This window comes from Aedes albopictus, chromosome 3, assembly GCF_035046485.1.
Source record: "Aedes albopictus strain Foshan chromosome 3, AalbF5, whole genome shotgun sequence".
NCBI lineage: Eukaryota > Metazoa > Arthropoda > Insecta > Diptera > Culicidae > Aedes > Aedes albopictus.
Window position 1 is genome coordinate 132,867,833 of NC_085138.1, and position 19,075 is coordinate 132,886,907.

The 19,075-nt window shown below is 39.9% G+C and overlaps 1 long non-coding RNA gene across 1 annotated transcript; it reads right to left on the reverse strand.

The window, feature by feature from the left end:
* Positions 1-16,117: 16,117 nt before the first annotated feature.
* LOC134290689 (uncharacterized) lies at positions 16,118-17,903 on the reverse strand. The gene is made up of 2 exons (XR_009998895.1): positions 17,074-17,903; positions 16,118-16,768 (listed from the first exon to the last, which is right to left on the reverse strand). It is a non-coding gene; the product is annotated as an uncharacterized LOC134290689 (long non-coding RNA).
* Positions 17,904-19,075: the final 1,172 nt, after the last annotated feature.

Here is a 19,075-nt window from a genome sequence, read left to right on the forward strand (position 1 = left end):
TCAAGTAGCTCTAGTTGCAGTGGTCATGAAACATAGAAACTTTCGTACAAGAACTTCTTATAAACATAAGTGAAAACAATTATCATAAATATAAGGTCACAATCTTCTAGAACTATATTAATTACCGACACATTTATCTTCGTAATATGTGTGTATGCTATAAACAATCAACAACTAAAGAAGGAAACACAATGACATAGAAAGAGAACAAGAGCCACCCGAAGAAGATCAACCTAATTGATAGATAACTTGGACACAACATTAATCAGTAAAATAAGACCGAAACGGCTGTTAACTAAATTATTTTTGCGACGAAAAAGATATTATTATAATACGTATTTAAATTAAATGATTCAATATTATAAGACACTTTTGTATCATTCAAACTTCCAGTAACGCAGAATTTCACATCTTCATGCAGTCTTTTTGCTGTTTGCATCATTATCCATTATGACTGAATATCAAAAAAGCTCAGTTGACATTTATGATACATAATTCTGATGATTTGTAAATAGGATTTTGGACACTTTTCCGCTATTACTCAGTCACTTTTAAACCAATTGAATACAAGTTTTGTACCACGACTAGATACTGTACGTATGTATCTAATCGCTTTCAAAAAAAAAAAAAAAAACAAATCGATCAGTTAAAAGTTGACTGAGTTATTCTATTCTATTCTCGTTCTTACACAGTCAGTATTGAAAAGCATCCTGGAAATATCAACATAGTTTCTGATATTTTCTTGTCAGCATTAATATTTGCAGCATATCAGAGATGTGCCACAAATATTAAAATGGCCTGACCTGTACGGACTAATAGGTTGGAAGATAATTCAAACATTTAAGGCAATCGGGTTATCGGGCCCATATAGCCGAGGCGGTAAACGCACGGGTATTCAGCGTGACCATGCTGAGGGTGACGGGTTCGATTCCCGGTCGGTCCAGGATCTTTTCGTAAAGGAAATTTCCTTGACTTCCTTGGGCATAGAGTATCTTCGTGCCTGCCACACGATATACACATGCAAAATGGTCATTGGCAGAGGAAGCTCTCAGTTAATAACTGTGGAAGTGCTCATAGAACACTAAGCTGAGAAGCAGGCTTTGTCCCAGTGAGGACGTTACGCCAAGAAGAGAAGAGGAGGGTTATCCACTTATGAATCTGCTTCCTGACACGTTATCCCAGGTCGAATGTGAAATAGCGGTGGGGAATCTGAACGGCTTTCTCTTGGCTGGCCAACGTCGACAGCCACTCAATAATGGTAACTGGCAGTTGACGATTCACGTTGGATCATATGCGTTCGGGGCAGTAGTTCACTGCTCCTAGAACTGGTAGCAGCTCGAACACAAAAACTTCAAAGGCAGCTCTGACAGCACAAACTTTCGATGCTCTCAGTTCAAAGTTGACTGAGTAATGGCGAAAAAGTGCTCACATTGAGACCCCCTGCTCAAATAGTCGCACATTCTAATTTTAGAACTAGAAGTCTACAGTAGTTAGAAATACTTTTCAGCGTAATACGAAGATATGATATGTATATTAACTTTATGACATATAGTTATATGACATATAACTTCAATCTCAAGCCCATGTTTTTTTTCCTAACGGAATCCAAGCTCCGTCTTTCTAATCTTGAATAATTCATAATTTAGAAATTGGCTAAAACAATCACCACTCAAAGTCGCACAGTATCCACTAGCTCAAAAACATTTCGTGACGAGTTCAGTCGCCTTTCCTCGCTATGATAAACCATCACCCCAAATCATGGATGGTCCTTCCTGTGGCCTCGAGTTGCAGATGTGGCAGCGGCAGCCGTAGCTGGGCTATTTCGCCAGGGCCCCCAAGCATGCTGAAGACACATTTTCCCATGCACACCGTTAATTTTCACCTGCGATGGCTACACAGGTCACCCACTCATGTGCTCATGGGCATCAGACAAGGACCGGGCGGCGCGGCGGTGGTTGTGGTGAACAATCCCGAACATTCGGTCCATATTCATAATGTGAAAGGTTAGGAGACGAGTTGCATGCCAATACAATTGGTGGCGTTTGCGTGCAACTCTTTAAGACCGGAGAGATCCGTTATACACTACACTGCTGCTACAATTGCATTCACTGGCTGATCTGGAGAGATAACCATTCGTTTCGGATGTTTATCGCTTGCAGTAGAGCGTTTTTGATAAGGAACTACTTTACGTGGGCTTTTACTCGATGCGTGCGATTCCGAGCAGAAGAAAATAACAAGAGAATAACATATCAAGGAATTTCTCTTAAATACTACCATAGCTTGATATGCCCTTCATTAGGTGGTAATAAGAGGCAAAATAACAAAAACGAATACCAAAATTTTGTATAAATATCACCTAGACAATAACAAGTCTTGTTATTTCAATAATGAATGCATACCTAAAATTTCAAGCGCTGTATTTGTTATTCCATAGTTATTTAATAACAAACTAATAACATTTCTTGTTATTTATTGTTTAATTTGTTCAATGACTTCATGATGAAATAACAAATCTTGATCTTCTATTATTTTCACTGCTCAACCAACAAATACTAAATCAATACCAAACTCTGCTCAAATATCTCCAACTGTTGTTGTGATGTTCTCATAACATTTTGTAGAATAACGCAGCAATAACAATTTTAGGTATTAGAGCACATGTAGCTTTTCGCATTGTATTTGTAAGGTATGCCCTTCTGCTCGGGATGCGGGTCTGATTTCATTAAGGGGCTATGTATGTTAAGGTACGTGAAAATAAGGAAAAGTTTGAATTTTTGTAAGAGTATGTAGACATATTTTTGAAAAAAAAAAATTCTCCTTTCACGTCATACAAAGTACAATATTCAATGTGTAAAATCAACCTGAGAACATGAAAAAAATAGTACTAATTACCAAAGTTACAACAATTTCTGTAAAACGTCTTTTTTTAAAGAGGTTTGCCGTGACTATGATTACAGTCCAACGACTCAACTGAATGCGCAAACCCAAAACAAAATCGTTACTAGAGACCTTGTGGTGTCCTTGAACGGTTTTGCAATCGGGAATGATTTTTCTCAAAAAAGTCACTTTTTTCAGCAAAAAAAAAAAAAAATAATTGAAAATCGTAACACTGATATGATTTTTTTACAAAAAATATTAATCGTTCATGGACATGACACATAAATGGTTCAAATCGTTTGAAAACTGATTCCGCAATCGCAGTCACCAAAGCGACGTTTTTGGGAAAACACGATTCTGAGATAATTGCGATTAAAGTTTCAAATATACACTACGCGATCATAAGGGAGCGAGGCGCAAAACGCTATTTCTTTGCTTCTACTGCTTGGATCTCTATGAAAACATGACAAAGCATTTTTAAGAACCCATACTTTAAAATAAAATAATAGAAAAATCGTTTTTTTCTCGACCTTGACATATACCCTTTAAACATAACAAGTTGAGACACATATAATCAGCTAACTAAATTACAGTTCCCCATAATGAAAGCACCATCTCTAAGTGCCGAAGCTCTAGGTAAACAATAAACCCATTTTGAGAGTAAAGACAGCGTAGCCACTAAAAGTCGCCAGTTAAAATAACAGGCGATCCTTAAAAGCTGTAATTATTATTTAACTATGAAAACACGCGTAATCTACTCTATGAGTGTATTTGTTTGAAAATAAAGAAAATTGCACACGCTAGTGTTCAGGACAATTTTCTTCTCAGAGATTCTAAGATTCTTTCAGAGATTCTTTCTTGCTGGAATTTCTCAAAAGATTCCTTCAGATTTGTCACCTCCATACGTTCAGCAGGTATTGCCACAGGTATTTATTAAGAAGACACGCTACATCATCGCAATTATCTGCCATTGCATTGATGTGTTACTATAAAGGTATAAATCTCAGATTCTTGTGCGTATAATGAACTAGCAATTGGGTCATTTTCGTGCTCACCTGTTGTGCACCATCTACTCAAGTTTTAGCTACGTCAATGCAGTAGAAACCGAAATATATACCTTCAAAATCGTGAGGCAAATGGTGGGAAAGAGAAGAAGCTATAGGGAATAATACGGTGTGTCGTGTCCCCTTAAGAAATTTCTCCAGAATTTTCTCCTCGTATTTTTTCAGGGAGTGCCCAGGATTTATTCAGGCATTTCTTCAGCGATTTTTCAGGTTTGTCAGTAATTTCTCCAAATATTATATGTAGAAATAACTCTAGAACCTATTCCTTGGCATTTCTCAATGAAATTTTCAAGTAATTCTACTATGTAACCTACTAAGGGTTCTCCACTTTGCAGTTTTCCAAGGTATTTTTTTAAGATTCCTTAACTTTTTTTTTAGAAATTTCTCCAGCGATTTTCAAAAGAATTCCTCCAGGATTTTTTTTGTATAACTTCGTTTTTTTACTTTGTGTGTACTAACTAATCTTCACAAAAATTTAATAATTTTTTTTTTCAGAATTCCTCCTTTAGGAATTCTTTCAGAAAATTCTCAACCATTTTTCCTTGCAGTTATTTCCAGAATTCCTTAAGAAGATTTTCAAGACTTTTCTTTGTAGGAATTATGCTGAAACAAATTTCATTTTGACTTTTTGTCCCCTCCTTCAAAATTGTTTGGCTGGATTCTACATTTTGAGGTGGCAGATGAAAAATATTTGTCAAAATATCGGGTCCCGCTAAACATTATTTAACAAATATAATGAGTTTTTTTATGTTTTTCAGATTCAATACTTTATTATTTTTATTCCCCCCTCGACCAGCCAAAGTGTGGTGGGACAAAAAGTGAAATAAATATTGGTAACGGCCTTAGGAAGGAACTTAGGGAGTATTTTCTGGTAATCTTCCTGGAATTTATTTCGGAATTTCTCCAGGGATTGCTTCAGGTATTTTTTGTTTAGGAATCCCTTTAGAAATTTTTCAAAAACTTGTTGCAGGAATCCCAAATTTATTTGAGGATCATTTTCTCTCTCTGCGCGTGGAAAAATCGCGTGAAAAATCGCATCCTACATGGAGTTTTTCGAGAGATTGCTTCAGACAATCCTCAGGAATTTCTTAGGAAATTTCTTAAAAGATTCTTGCAAGAATGCTTCTAGTTTTTGGCGCAATTCCTGGAAAAGCTGCTACAAAAATCCATAGAGGTATATCAAGCACATCTCGTACAGGAATCTCCAGAAAAAAGTTCTGAAGGAACTGCAGGAAAAAAAAATCTAAAAATAAATATTTGTTGGAATTTATGCAAAAATCTCTGAAGAAATCCTTCTTGGAAGCATTGGAGGAGTCCTTAAAATAATTTTCGAAGAAATTTCTGTAGGATGTATAATTTTTTGAGGAACTTCTCAAAAACTCCGTGAACCAACCTTGGACAAATCCCTCGCTTAAACTCCTGGAGAAAACTCTGAAACTCTGACGAAGTACAAGAAGATATTTTTGAAGGAATCCCTGAAGGAATTTCTGAAGAAACCCCCACTAGAATCCCTGTAGAAGTCTCGGCAAGTACTGTTGAATTCGTGGAGAAATTCTTACATTTATCCATATAGGAATTTCCGGAGAAATTTTTGATGAAGTACACGAAGGAAATCTTTTTGAAGAAATGCTTGCGCAAATTTCTGAAGGAATCTCTGGATGATATCCCGAAGAAACCGCTGGAAGAATTTCAGAAAGAAGCTTTGAAACAATTTTTGAAGGAATATCTGTAAAAAATTCTGAAAAAATCCGTGGAGAAATTTCTGAAGGTTTTTCCAAACTGTTTTTTTGTTTTCGTAAGAATAATTTATAAGTTAATACCCAGTGGAGTTTCAGAAGAAACATTTGGAAATCTTCTCAGAAGAATTCTAGGAGAAATTGTTTAAGAAATTCTTGTGGGAATATTTAAAGTTCTGGAGAAATCTCCAAAAAATCCCTGGAAAAATTTCTGAGCAAACCGCTAATGGAGCTTCTGAGAACTGAGAGTAACCCTAGTAGATTCCTGGAGTAATTTCTGAACGAAATCATGGAGCAATTTTGGAAGGAATTAATTGAAGATTTCTCAAAGGACCAATTTATGAAAGATTCTGAATTCTCGGAAATATGAAGGCAGACTCATTTGCCAAGGTAGCTATGACAGTGGTGCAGGCTGTCAGTTATTTTATTATGTCCGACGTTTCGGTCCGTTGGGGACCTTCTTCAGGGACTCAATAGTTACAATGTTCTCATTCAGTGTGGTTCGGTAGAACCAGTAACTGTCGCATGAATCGAGTTTTCCCGCACAATCAAAGCCAAATCGCCCTATCGGAAAGAGCAATGGTGATCGGAGCACAAGAGGTACACTGCTTTATTCAGCTCCTAAACATCTGATTTCGGTAATTTTATTCAACCTTTAGCTGATTTGAGTTTCACTAGAAGGCTGATTCAAGGCTTAATATGTGCTCAATCAGTAATCAAATAAATTTATTAATTGTGTAAAAATGAAATAAAACACTTTCCCGAGCCTATTTTTACCATAAGCTGCGTCTATTTCCAGAAGAAATGTTCAGGAATGTACATATTAATCTGTGGAAAACTAGGAATTGAACTCGGACCTCCTGATTTATAGTCACTCACCTTAGCACCTAAACCACATAAAATTGTTCACATATCCTCGAAAACAAGAGCATCACTTGTTGTGTCTGAATAGTCAAGAACATAAGTTGAACTAAGCATGTATTGAGGCTGAAGAAGCGGTGTGGACTTCACATAAACCACGCTTGATTAATTCTGAATGTTAGTGTATGTTTTGAAGTTAGTTACCCAGATGAAAAATATTCTATTCAACTTGATATTCAGCCATCTATGTATTGCTGAATGAAGAGATTGAACAAGCCAATCTTCAGTTCAAAATTCAGCTGTCATTGTGTTCAGCCATTGACACCATTATCCAGATATTGTTCAGCTAATACTCTCACTGTTCGCACTCATTGTTACTTGGGAACTTCCGGAGTGCTATCTTTGGAACGAGTTTTCTTTCCAATAGGGCATGCGGCTTGGCTGCGATTGTGCGGGAACACTCGATCCATACGACAGTTGCAGGTTCTACCAAACCACACTGGACAAGGACACTTTAACTATTGAGTTCCTGAAGAAGGTCCCACACTGGCCGAAACTTCGAACAAAATAAAATAACAGCGTTTTGATTTTGTCAAGACTGAGAAGTTACAAAACATCAGTGCAAATAAACAGACACAATAATCCATCCCTTCCTATTTGTTTGTTCTCCCTTATCCCGACTAAATTGTTAGTTTTAAAGTTAATTAAAACTGACATACATATGGTAGTAAATCAGAAAGAAATAAAAAAAAAATCAAAAATAGTAGTTTCAAACTTGGTATCAAACCCTTCCAAATTAACCTCTACAAGACTAATTGGTCATTGATATGTTACTTGGGTAGTAATCATTATTCACGCAGTTTTTTTTTTTGTTTCTTGAACTTAATACTTTAACTTATTCTCTGCCAAAACATCAAGAAGATAAAAGCATGGAAAAGAGTCTCAATTGCGTGAAAAAGAAAGGGGACAAAAGTATACTTCCACCACACAATTGATCAAACGCTTCTCGGAAACCCGCAAAAGTTTCAACTTAAAGTCATCCAAACAACCCCACAACAGTTCACAGCAGCATCCTCCTCGCACAGCAGTTGACTGTCACCACCACCCATCTACACCCCCACAGTTTCATTGTTTCCCATCCGTAGGTAAGTATAGCATAGCTCCGAGGAAAAATCGATTTCTCAACGGACACCCGCCGCCACAAGTTCACTTTAAAGTCACCGCACGGCGGCGCGCACGGAAAAGTTCACCCAAAAACCCGAAAGCCCGCGAAAAAAAAAATCGCGAATAGGCTCGCGAACTTCCCTTCTTACCTACCTTGTGCGATCCGAACAGCTGGCATTTTAATTCTCATTTTGGCAGGATTGTTGTTTTTCACTCCACCCGCGCGGTTCTCTCTGTGTGTGTTTGTGCACGGCGGACGGCGAAAGCACGTCCTTTTTTTTCTTACTTCTCTTTGACTTAATGCAACGAACGGAGGAAAAAAAATCCTTGGTCTGGGGGCTGCACCAGCAGCAGACAACACCACCTCCGCGGACACTCTTCCACTTCGCACTTCCACCGCGCGCCGCGGGAAAGGACGTCGCCGTTTACTACAAGTTGCGTTTTTCTTCTTCTTTTTTTTCGTTTTTTTATGGTTTCGCACTGTTTCCGCGTAAAGCAGCTGATTTTCCGCGATTTTCCACGCGCACCGTTTTTTTTCTTGGATGTGTTTTTTTTTAAAGATCACTCTCTTCCCGGTCCTTTCCCGGGGTTGATGTCGTGGCTAGGATAGTATTCGTGAGGCGGCCGGGCCGCTTCGCAATTAGCGCCGATGGGTGGCAACTTTTTTCTTCGCGGGTTTTTATCTTCGAATCATCGTCATAGTAGTAGGTTCCTTCTGTTCACTCAATTAACTTCCTTGCGCCTGGCGCGAGGGGCCAGGAGATGGACGCTGCGCGGGGAGGGTTTCATTCAAGGATTCTTCCGTTTGTGTATTGCACTCACTGACAAAGGCGAGACAGATAAAAAAAAAACAGTTTCGAGGAAAATTTCCCCTCGTCGCTTTCACACGCAAACAATCACGCCGCGTTTTTTTTTGGGTTTACACACTTTGTTGCTTTTTGTTGTCTTCCGGGTGTTCTGGATGGGATCACTTTTTTTGGCTGTTTTTTTTTTGCCAACAAGACAGCGGCAAGTATCCTCTTGAAAGCGTAAGTATTCACGAAACCACACGCTCTGATGCGGAGCTCTACCTCACCGCACACAGAGACATCCTTTTTTTCTGGACGGTGCACTTGATTTTGAATGCTGGAATTTTAATAACCGAGGGTTCAGGAATCTATTCCGATAGTTGGATAAGTTCAACTGTAGCACTAAGGTTTGATTTTCGTTTCCATGATAGAGATGGGTAATTGCACTGAAACACTACGAGATCCGAATGATGAACTAATTGAACAATCCAAAGTCCGAATTCCGGGGTCAACAGTCTCGTCTACTGGACCCTGGCCTCGCCGTAGCAGTGAAGACGCACCGAGCGTACGCGCGAACTAGCCGATTCGCAAAGCAGCGCAAAAAGTCAAGCACTTCCCACTATGACATCCTCACTTCGCGACAGTCCGTTTGCATCTAATGTGCCAAGTCCAACCAAAAACGTTATATCATTCCGTCGTGTCGTGGCTTGGCGCGCGCGATGACTCCTCTCGAGTCGAACTCGAAGACTACAGCACCGCCAACAACAACAGAATCGACCACAGCAAACGGAGAGCGCACGTCGCTGGAGTATCCAACCGGCCACTCCGCAACCCGACCCGTCCTCGCTCTCTCTGTCTCTCATTTACCGCTGGCCAAGATCCACCACGCCGTTGTCTCGTAGTAGGCACAACACGATCATCAACCAAAACAGCACATCTCTTATGCTATGTCTTTTACCATCGTCTCCGCAGCCGCCACCGACGCCGCTTATGCTCACTGACAATGATGACGACGATGACGATGAGGCGAACGTGAGCATAAAACAACCAAGACTAAACACCAGTCCGTGCCAGAACATAGGAGGACGTCGTCGTGTCTCAGCTCGGGCTCTATACAATCTCCGCACACCCAAACATCCACCCACCGACCGGCGGCGCAACTCTTCTCCCCATCACCCAAGAGCGGGAGAAACGTGGACTTGGATATCTCTTCTCGGATCATTCACTCCCACCCACCTTCGCTTACCCTCACCCACTCACCAAGCAATCTATCTATGACCACTGCCAGGACCTGTCCAACGAAAATCCTCACACACACGCACTACCACGGCCAAACTCCTTTGCTAGTTGCCACTGTCCTACACCACGTCCGAATCCTTCTATTCCCATACGGATAATGTGCCCACTATGTACCGACCGAATTTTCCGAACCCACACACGACGAAAACCACCCGCCCGCCCGCTCACTAGCTCGCCACCACACATGGCATGTGTGCGCTTATCCTTTCTCGCTCGCACACGTCGTCGGTCGTCCATATGTGAACGACAACAGAGGGGACCATTACCATCATCATCTCCTTTTCCCGAAAAACCAAAACACCAACGACTAAGGACGAGACGCGTCCTTTCCACCATCCCACCCACCGTTCGCCAGAACAAACAACAAAACAGTCGTCAAATTTCCATACGCGCCGCGACCATCACCGCACACACTCATGCAAAGCATTTCCCCGCATTCTAATCACGCTCACCGCTCTCGCTCTCATTCGCAGCTTTTACTTAGCCGACGACGAAGACGACAACCCATTCGCGCGATTAGTCGCGTTCCTCCCCTTCGCTAGCAACCCATAGTGAAGCGGTTGCGGAGGCTAGGAAGGATAACATCCACACACATGCTTAGAAGGTCCACTATCGGTCCAGTTCGCTCACCGCGCGCGCCGCGGTCCTTATCCGCTCGCGAGAGTTCGCAAACTCGCGACGCGACGTCGCATCGCTCGGGAGATCGCGACGCCAAAAGCATGCTGCCGCGTCCGTCCGTATTCGTTGAGAATGTTGTTTTTGTTTTGATTCTCTCGCTCCCGTCAAGAGAGGAGAGAGGCCGCTCCACGCTCCCTCCATCCTCCGACCAGATCGTCCAGAGTGTTCGAGGTGTGGAGGTGGAGAATGGGAGTGGGCCCCCAGGTTGTGTGTTTTGGGTTCGACCGCCACCACCCATCCAACCACCCACTGCCGTTACCACATGCTGGAGCAACGACGACGGTCTCCGCTGTCCCCTAGGCTGTCCCACTCCATCGCATACTACGGCGTGATGGTGTACACGATGGTGTACGTAGATGTATTGTGGTTCAATGTTGGACAGGTATATTTGCGCTCGGACAACGCTGCTTTGGGGATTTTAGGCTGGTAAAATGAACTGGTGGTGATAAAAAGTTAACCCATATCCGTCCAGGGTCCATTTTATAGCACATTAGTCTTGGTGTTATTACAAGGCCTCCCACTCCCACAAGGATTTATCTATGAACATACCGTCGATGGGGGTGACAATGGGTCTGGGGGGTGAGATTGGGTCAAAATAGAGAAGCATAAAATTTGAAATAGCTCATCAACTACCGTTAATTTATATTTAAAACTTTATAAATAAAAAGAAAATCGGGTTAAGTACGGTTCCTTTGAATTCCACTAAGAATTTGCATCCTTTGACAGATACGTATTTCGACCTCAACTGTAAGGTCGTCTTCAGTGTCTTGTACTTGACTCGACTTCGAGTCAAGTACAAGACACTGAAGACGACCTTACAGTTGAGGTCGAAATACGTATCTGTCAAAGGATGCAAATTCTTAGTGGAATTCAAAGGAACCGTACTTAACCCGATTTTCTTTTTATTTACAGATATTCTCCTAACAAGCCCAGGTTAATCATCATCATAAAACTTTATATTATTTCAAAGAGGAGATGTTTTTACACGTCATGATGCAGAATAAAATGTTTTGCAATAATCGTTTTTTGTTAAATTTGTGGCTAAACTTATATGACGAAACTACTTGTAAATCACTCTGAAAAAAATTCTCCTTCGTTATGTTTAACACAAGTACCTAACCATAAATTTTCTTATAAGTGGATAGCTGTAGGTATTACCTGGTTGATGTAATGAAAAAAGCGGGCTGTCATTGCTCTTTTTATTTAAAAACTCAACATTTTCGACCCTATGTCTAAATATTAAAAATGGGGGTGAGATTGGGTCAAGCAAGTTATCGAGTGCACATAACCTTAACTAAAAACTCAACTTGTTATCCAGCCCCCATTTGACGTTAGAGTGGTGCCATGTTCACCGTATCTTCATAAAAGCACGCTTCCTTTCAAAAACATGTCGAGAAGTTTCAAACGAGTGTGTTAATACGTTTAGTGTCTAAAACCTTCTAAAACCATTTATAACAATACACCCATGCGTTTGGACAGCTCCTCTAATCATCAGCTAATCTGTAGTGTACTTTAATATCGTAAGCTCACAAAATAGACTTAATATAATATTTGAACGACCCTCTATCTTGAGATGGAGTGATTTGTTTTAGCAATATAGAGGCCAATGATCATGTACATAAGAGTTTATAACGGAGGGTTTGCTTAAACATTTCTTATGCAGTATACTAAAACTATCATGTTTTTTTTTTACAATCAATCTTTCAATGCGCTCCTCCCTCATTGTAATCTCCCCTCCTCTCATGGAGGACGAGACTCTTTATGAGGATGATAATGGCAAAAAATGGTGATACAGTATGCAAACGATATTTTGTCAAAATTCAACCATTTTTTCGGTTGTATTAGCCCTTTTAGGTGGATTAATCATCTATTAAAATTACCTAAGTTTTTATTCGTCATGATTACATTATGTTTTAAGTAGGTTTACTAGAAATGATTCTGATTCTGGAAAGAATCCTCGCAGGATTCTGTAGACAATCCTTGCAGGATTCTGTGAACAATCTTCGCAGGATTCTGTAGACAATCCTCGCAGGATTCTGTAGACAATCCTCGCAGGATTCTGTGAACAATCCTCGCAGGATTCTGTAGACAATCCTCGCAGGATTCTGTAGACAATCCTCGCAGAATTCTGTAGAGTATCCTCGCAGGATTCTGCAGAGAATCCTCGTAGGATTCTGTATAGGATGCTCGCAGGATGCTGTGGAGAATCCTCGCAGAATTCTGTAGAGAATACTATCAGAATTCTTTGAAAAATCGTCGCAGGATTCTGTAAACAATCCTCGCAGGATTCTGTAGACAGTCCTCTCTGGATTCTGTAGACAATCCTCGCAGGATTCTGCAGAAAATCCTCGCAAGATTCTGTAGACAATCCGCGCAGGTTTATGTAGAAAATCCTCTAAGGATTCTGTAGAGAATCCTCGCAGGATTCTGTAGAGAATCCTCGCAGGATTCTGTAGAGAATCCTCGCAGGATTCTGTAGAGAATCCTCGCAGGATTCTGTAGAGAATCCTCGCAGGATTCTGTAGAGAATCCTCGCAGGATTCTGTAGAGAATCCTCGCTGGATTCTGTAGAGAATCCTCTCAGGATTCTGTAGAGAATCCTCGCAGGATTCTGTTGAGAATCATCGCAGGATTTTGTAGAGAATCCTCGCAGGATTCTGTAGAAAATCCTCGCAGGATTCTGTAGAGAATTCTCGCAGGATTCTGTAGAGAATCGTCACATGGTTCTACAGAATCCTGAGTCTACATAATCCTGAGAGGATTCTTGACAGAATCCTGAGAGGATTCTACACAAAATCCTGAGAGGATTCTTGACAGAATCCTGAAAGGATTCTTGACAGAATCCTGAAAGGATTCTTGACAGAATCCTGAGAGGATTCTTGACAGAATCCTGAGAGGATTCTTGACAGAATCCTGAGAGGATTCTTGCCAGAATACTGAGAGGATTCTTGACAGAATCCTGAGAGGATTCTTGACAGAATCCTGAGAGGATTCTTGACAGAATCCTGAGAGGATTCTTGACAGAATCCTGAGAGGATTCTTGACAGAATCCTGAGAGGATTCTTGACAGAATCCTGAGAGGATTCTTGACAGAATCCTGAGAGGATTCTTGACAGAATCCTGAGAGGATTTTCCAAAGAATCCTGAGAGGTTTCTCCATCGAAACCTGAGAGGATCCACCACAGAATCATGATGAGATTTTCCACAGAATCCAGAGAGCATTCTTCACAGAATCCTGAGAGGATTCTCCACAGAATCCTGAGAGGATTCTCCACAGAATCCTGAGAGGATTCTTGCCAGAATCCTGAGAGGATTCTTGCCAGAATCCTGAGAGGATTCTTGCCAGAATCCTGAGAGGATTCTTGCCAGAATCCTGAGAGGATTCTTGCCAGAATCCTGAATGGATTCTTGCCAGAATCCTGAATGGATTCTTGCAAGAATCCTGAATGGATTCTTGCCAGAATCCTGAATGGATTCTTGCCAGAATCCTGAATGGATTCTTGCCAGAACCCTGAGAGGATTCTTGCCAGAATCCTGAGAGGATTCTTGCCAGAATCCTGAGAGGATTCTTGCCAGAATCCTGAGAGGATTCTTGCCAGAATCCTGAGAGGATTCTTGCCAGAATCCTGAGAGGATTCTTGCCAGAATCCTGAGAGGATTCTTGCCAGAATCCTGAGAGGATTCTTGCAGAATCCTGAAAGGATTCTTGACAGAATCCTGAGAGGATTCTTGACAGAATCCTGAGAGGATTCTTGACAGAATCCTGAGAGGATTCTTGACAGAATCCTGAGAGGATTCTTGACAGAATCCTGAGAGGATTCTTGACAGAATCCTGAGAGGATTCTTGACAGAATCCTGAGAGGATTCTTGACAGAATCCTGAGAGGATTCTTGACAGAATCCTGAGAGGATTCTTGACAGAATCCTGAGAGGATTCTTGACAGAATCCTGAGAGGATTCTTGACAGAATCCTGAGAGGATTCTTGACAGAATCCTGAGAGGATTCTTGACAGAATCCTGAGAGGATTTTTGACAGAATCCTGAGAGGATTTTTGACAGAATCCTGAGAGGATTCTTGATAGAATCCTGAGAGGATTCTTGATAGAATCCTGAGAGGATTCTTGATAGAATCCTGAGAGGATTCTTGCCAGAATCCTGAGAGGATTCTTGCCAGAATCCTGGGAGGATTCTTGACAGAATCCTGGGAGAATTCTCCACAGAATCCTGCGAGGATTCTTCTCAGAATTCTGGGAGGATTCCCCACAGAATTACATACAACACATTTGAACAGTTTTCCACTGCTTTGCTCGGCACTTGACCATTTTCATTGGTTTGCTGAGTTTGGCAGAAACATCCAAGTTTCCAAGCAATTATAAGATCGTTCGAATAGATCTTATCAATGAGCTTAAAAGCAAATTATTTGTTCTATGGCTTTACGCCTAGAATAAGGCGGATGAGAAGAAAAAGATCCCCATCGCTTCTTTTTTTGAGCACCTACGCCTAATTTTAAGAACTATAATATATTGCACAAGAATATATATGTATGCAGTTACAAGTGTAGTAAGTGGTTGATCTAAAGGGTGAATTTCTATCGGTTACAAATAAGTAAACCGCTCATTCGAATTCTGTATGCCATTGAAGTGTATGATTTCTCAGCAGCATGAGTAATCTCTCGGTCTAACATAAACTTCTTAAGTTATTTCGGAGCGATTCCAAGCAACAGCATCAAAATTAAGGAAATTTTTTAATTCATGATTTTCTATTGAACTGAAACTTTGCACAGTTTTTAAGTTCCATCTAAATCGTCATTTTCCGATATCAAATTTTTATTTTGAATCACGACTAACTTTTCAAAAGGGTGTTTGTGAAAATGGTTCAAAAATATTCAAAAATCTGCACAGCCAAAATGGTTCGTTCGATTGCAATAAATTTTTCAGCAAAGTTAGATAACTAAATGGTGATTCCTAAGAAAATGTACACTGTGAAAAAAAAAATCTTTTTTTAACATTAAAAAATATCATTTTTGTCACAAAAACTCAAATATCTCAAAACCCTATCTTTTTACCAATGTAATTTTTTAGGGAAAACGGTCCATTGTATTAGCAATCTACCATAACAATTTGGTGATGATAAACTAATAAACAAAAAAGTTATGACAATTCAAACATTCCACAATTTTCACATTTAGTAATAATTTTTTTTAGTGTAAATTATTTCGGCCGGAAAGCGCAGTTTGATGCTGATTTTATTGTTAATGGCCTTGCGTGAGTAAAACAATCTGTTTTTATTATGTATTATGTATATTATATGTACAGTACTGTTCCGATTTTATCACGCCCTCCGCGCATTAGTCGTTTATTGATTAATTTGCTGTTACATTTGAGGACAAGTGTTTTCCCTCTTCTTCAAGATGAATGTTGAAAGCGTGTTTTGCAACGTTAAAAATATTGAAATGGGTATAAATGTTGAAGTATATTTCAAAGCATTTTTGAAAAGAGGCGTGATTAAATTGTTTAAACAGATGTCGCTGATGGTACGGTGGCATGACTCTCTGCACTTAGCACTTCTGGCAATTTCTCAGTTGTTGTCGTTTTCGAACTTCCTGCGCCCTGCTTTACCGATGATATACAGATGACTCGTTTGTCAAAGTCTAGACGGCAGGACGTGCAAATGCGTAAATTTGTATTCAATTTGGGCATAACCAGTCTCTTTCAGTTTATCTATGAGATTTCGTAACTCTTTTGAACATTTTTTTTCACAAGCGGTCTACAAGAGAGCGTTGAGTTGAAGACCTTTGAGAAAGCGACTGTTCATGTTGTTCGTTACATTATAATAAACAAAATCACTTATTAGTTTTAACTGACTAGTTTGGTGTTGTTTGATTGGACGAAGAAAAAATTTACTATAAAATTTTTAATATCCATAGCGGTAGTATTTTTTTGCTTTTTCGTGAGCATTTTCATGGTATGTATTATACAGACAAACAAACGTAACACTGACGAAATTTTCATTGACCACGCCTTTAACGATCATTTTGAATCTTGGTTGTGGCTTTCATAACCAGAAGAGTGCCCATCGTTTTTCTTTGCGTTTGACGTTTCACACTAGCGCCTTCTGATGACGATATTGCACAACGCAGTGTTTCGTGAAACATTTCCACCAGGTGGTGGTAGTGTGAACTGGGCGATGGATTTTCACGAAAATTGTTCTAGGCGTTTTGTCTGTTTGTCTGTGGTATGTACCTCTCATGCATTTGTTGTTGTTGAAGTTACTCGCATTTTTCCGATCATAAAGTCTGTTCTCTAATGTCGTTTTCGTTTTTGCGGTGGAGCTACACCGGTGTAGCACTTTTGCACCGAAAGTGTTCGTTTTTGATTTTCGTGCTGCACCGGTGTAGCACTTTTTCTGCACCGCTCAAGATAGTGCAGCACTCAAAAATTCGAGAGTGTAGCGGGTGTACACCGTGTCCACCAATCAACGTTTGCGAAGTTGTAAATATTTTGGTTCTTATTCACGCACACCAATGCAACTGCACCGAAAATGTTCGTTTTTGTAGTGAAAAGTGTAGCACGAAGCGGTGTAGCACCGCCACAAAAACGAAAACGACATAAGAGGTATTTTTTTGCAGATCAACTAGACGTATACGCGTATATATAAAACTTTTATTATGCAGCTTTCGTCTTCAAAATAAGTTTAATTCCATTTTTCTTATGATCAACAGCTTTTCAACACTATCAAGGGATTTTTTCACCAGTCACGTACAATAAAAAGTATGACAATCTCAATATTTTTGATCACAACACTGGATCGCGTGTAAGGTTCAAATAGATACTATAGTAATTATAAATAATCAAACAAAAATATCATGAAAACAACTTGTTTAATTCATGCGGTAGCCTTTACAATAAAATCAGCATCAAAATATAGTTCTCGAAATAATTTACACAGAAAAAAATTTTTTTTTTGTTACTAAATGTAAAAATTGTGAAATGTTTGAAATGTCATAACTTTTTTGTTTATCAGTTTACCATCACCAAAATTTTATGGTAGATAGCTGATATAATGGGCCATTTTCCCTAAAAAATTGACGTTGGTAAAAAGATAGGGTTCTGAGATATTTGAGTTTTTGTGACAAAGATCATATTTTTTTATAGTAAAAAAAGAAATTTTTTACAGTGTATATTTTCTAAGGAATCATCATTTAGTTATCTAACTTTGCTGAAAAATTCATAACAATCGAACAATCCGTTTTTGCTGTACAGCTTTTAGAATATTTTTGAACTATTTTCGCATACACTCTTTTGAAAAGTTAGTCGTGAGTGAATATGAAGGTTTGATATCGAAAAATGGCGATTTAGATGAAATTGAAAAACTGTGCAAAGTTTCAGATATTTTTGAAATGGTCGCTCAGGATCGACTGACATGACTCCGTGGAATTCCTCTTCGGTGCCATTAAACCATAGAGTAACTCATTCATCGTTTCATTGTTACTACTCCATTTAAAGAATAGAAATAGGTTTCAAAGAGCAAGAAATGATCTCCTTTCATTTATTTATTTTAAACTTAAATTAAATCTTCACTCAATTATCCCTTTAGTGTCAATCAATAAATTTACTCAAGTTATGTGGACCCTTTTTGTTGAGTTGCATTAGATTTTTGCTATCAGGTATGTAGATCGATTGACGCTCACAAAATCTGTAGCTTGCTCGGAAAAGTATCGCACTCTTCTAGGGCTTTGTAGCACCTCACATGCTATCAATCTAACAACGAGACACATTCCCGAACAAAACCCAAACACCGCATATCAAACTGTATCAGCGTCTCTCCAGCAAACGTTTATGTACTGATTTATCACCCCAAATAAACTCTTTCTCCGACTCTCCGAAATCTAAACGCATTCTGTACATAAAACCGGCATCTCTCACGGCGACGACGTGTGAGGAAAATTCGCTCACGCCACAGTAGTGCAATAAATTCTCCCAAATCCCAATACACACACATAATAAAGGTGGCCGCCATCCACCGCCAGCGCGCACTACTGGCTGGTCTGGACTTTGATTAGCATATTCACCCCCTCGCCTCGGTTGCTTGCTTGCTTGTTTCCCGGAATCGGCATCACACGCACCCATACAGTCACACAAACAACACTAACTTTCCTTGGCTAGGGACAATACAACGAAGTTCGGTACCAAGTGGAAATCCTTTCCCACATCGTCGTCGCCGCCGCCACGTACCGATTGCCAAATCGGACCTGACCAGCTAGGTAGGGGGGTTACACTGATGGTTGAAAGTGTGTGAAGTATGCAAAAGCCGAAACAAAGTATCAGATTCATGAAAAACTCAATTGGTCATTTAGCTGACGATCGCTCGGCAAAACATTTTGGTTATTTGAGCTGAGCATCGTTCGGCCTTACTGTTTGGAGTGATAAAATTTAGGCTCTGAAGTAAATATGAAATCAGCTATATGAAGTCACATTTTCACAACTAGACTCAAACTTCCAACCCACGCTGTACATGGGAGGTGGTTTCCTCAAAACGTACATGCAGGAGATCCAGCATATACAACACACTATTTCATCGAAGACGACGACGATGACGACGACGACGAG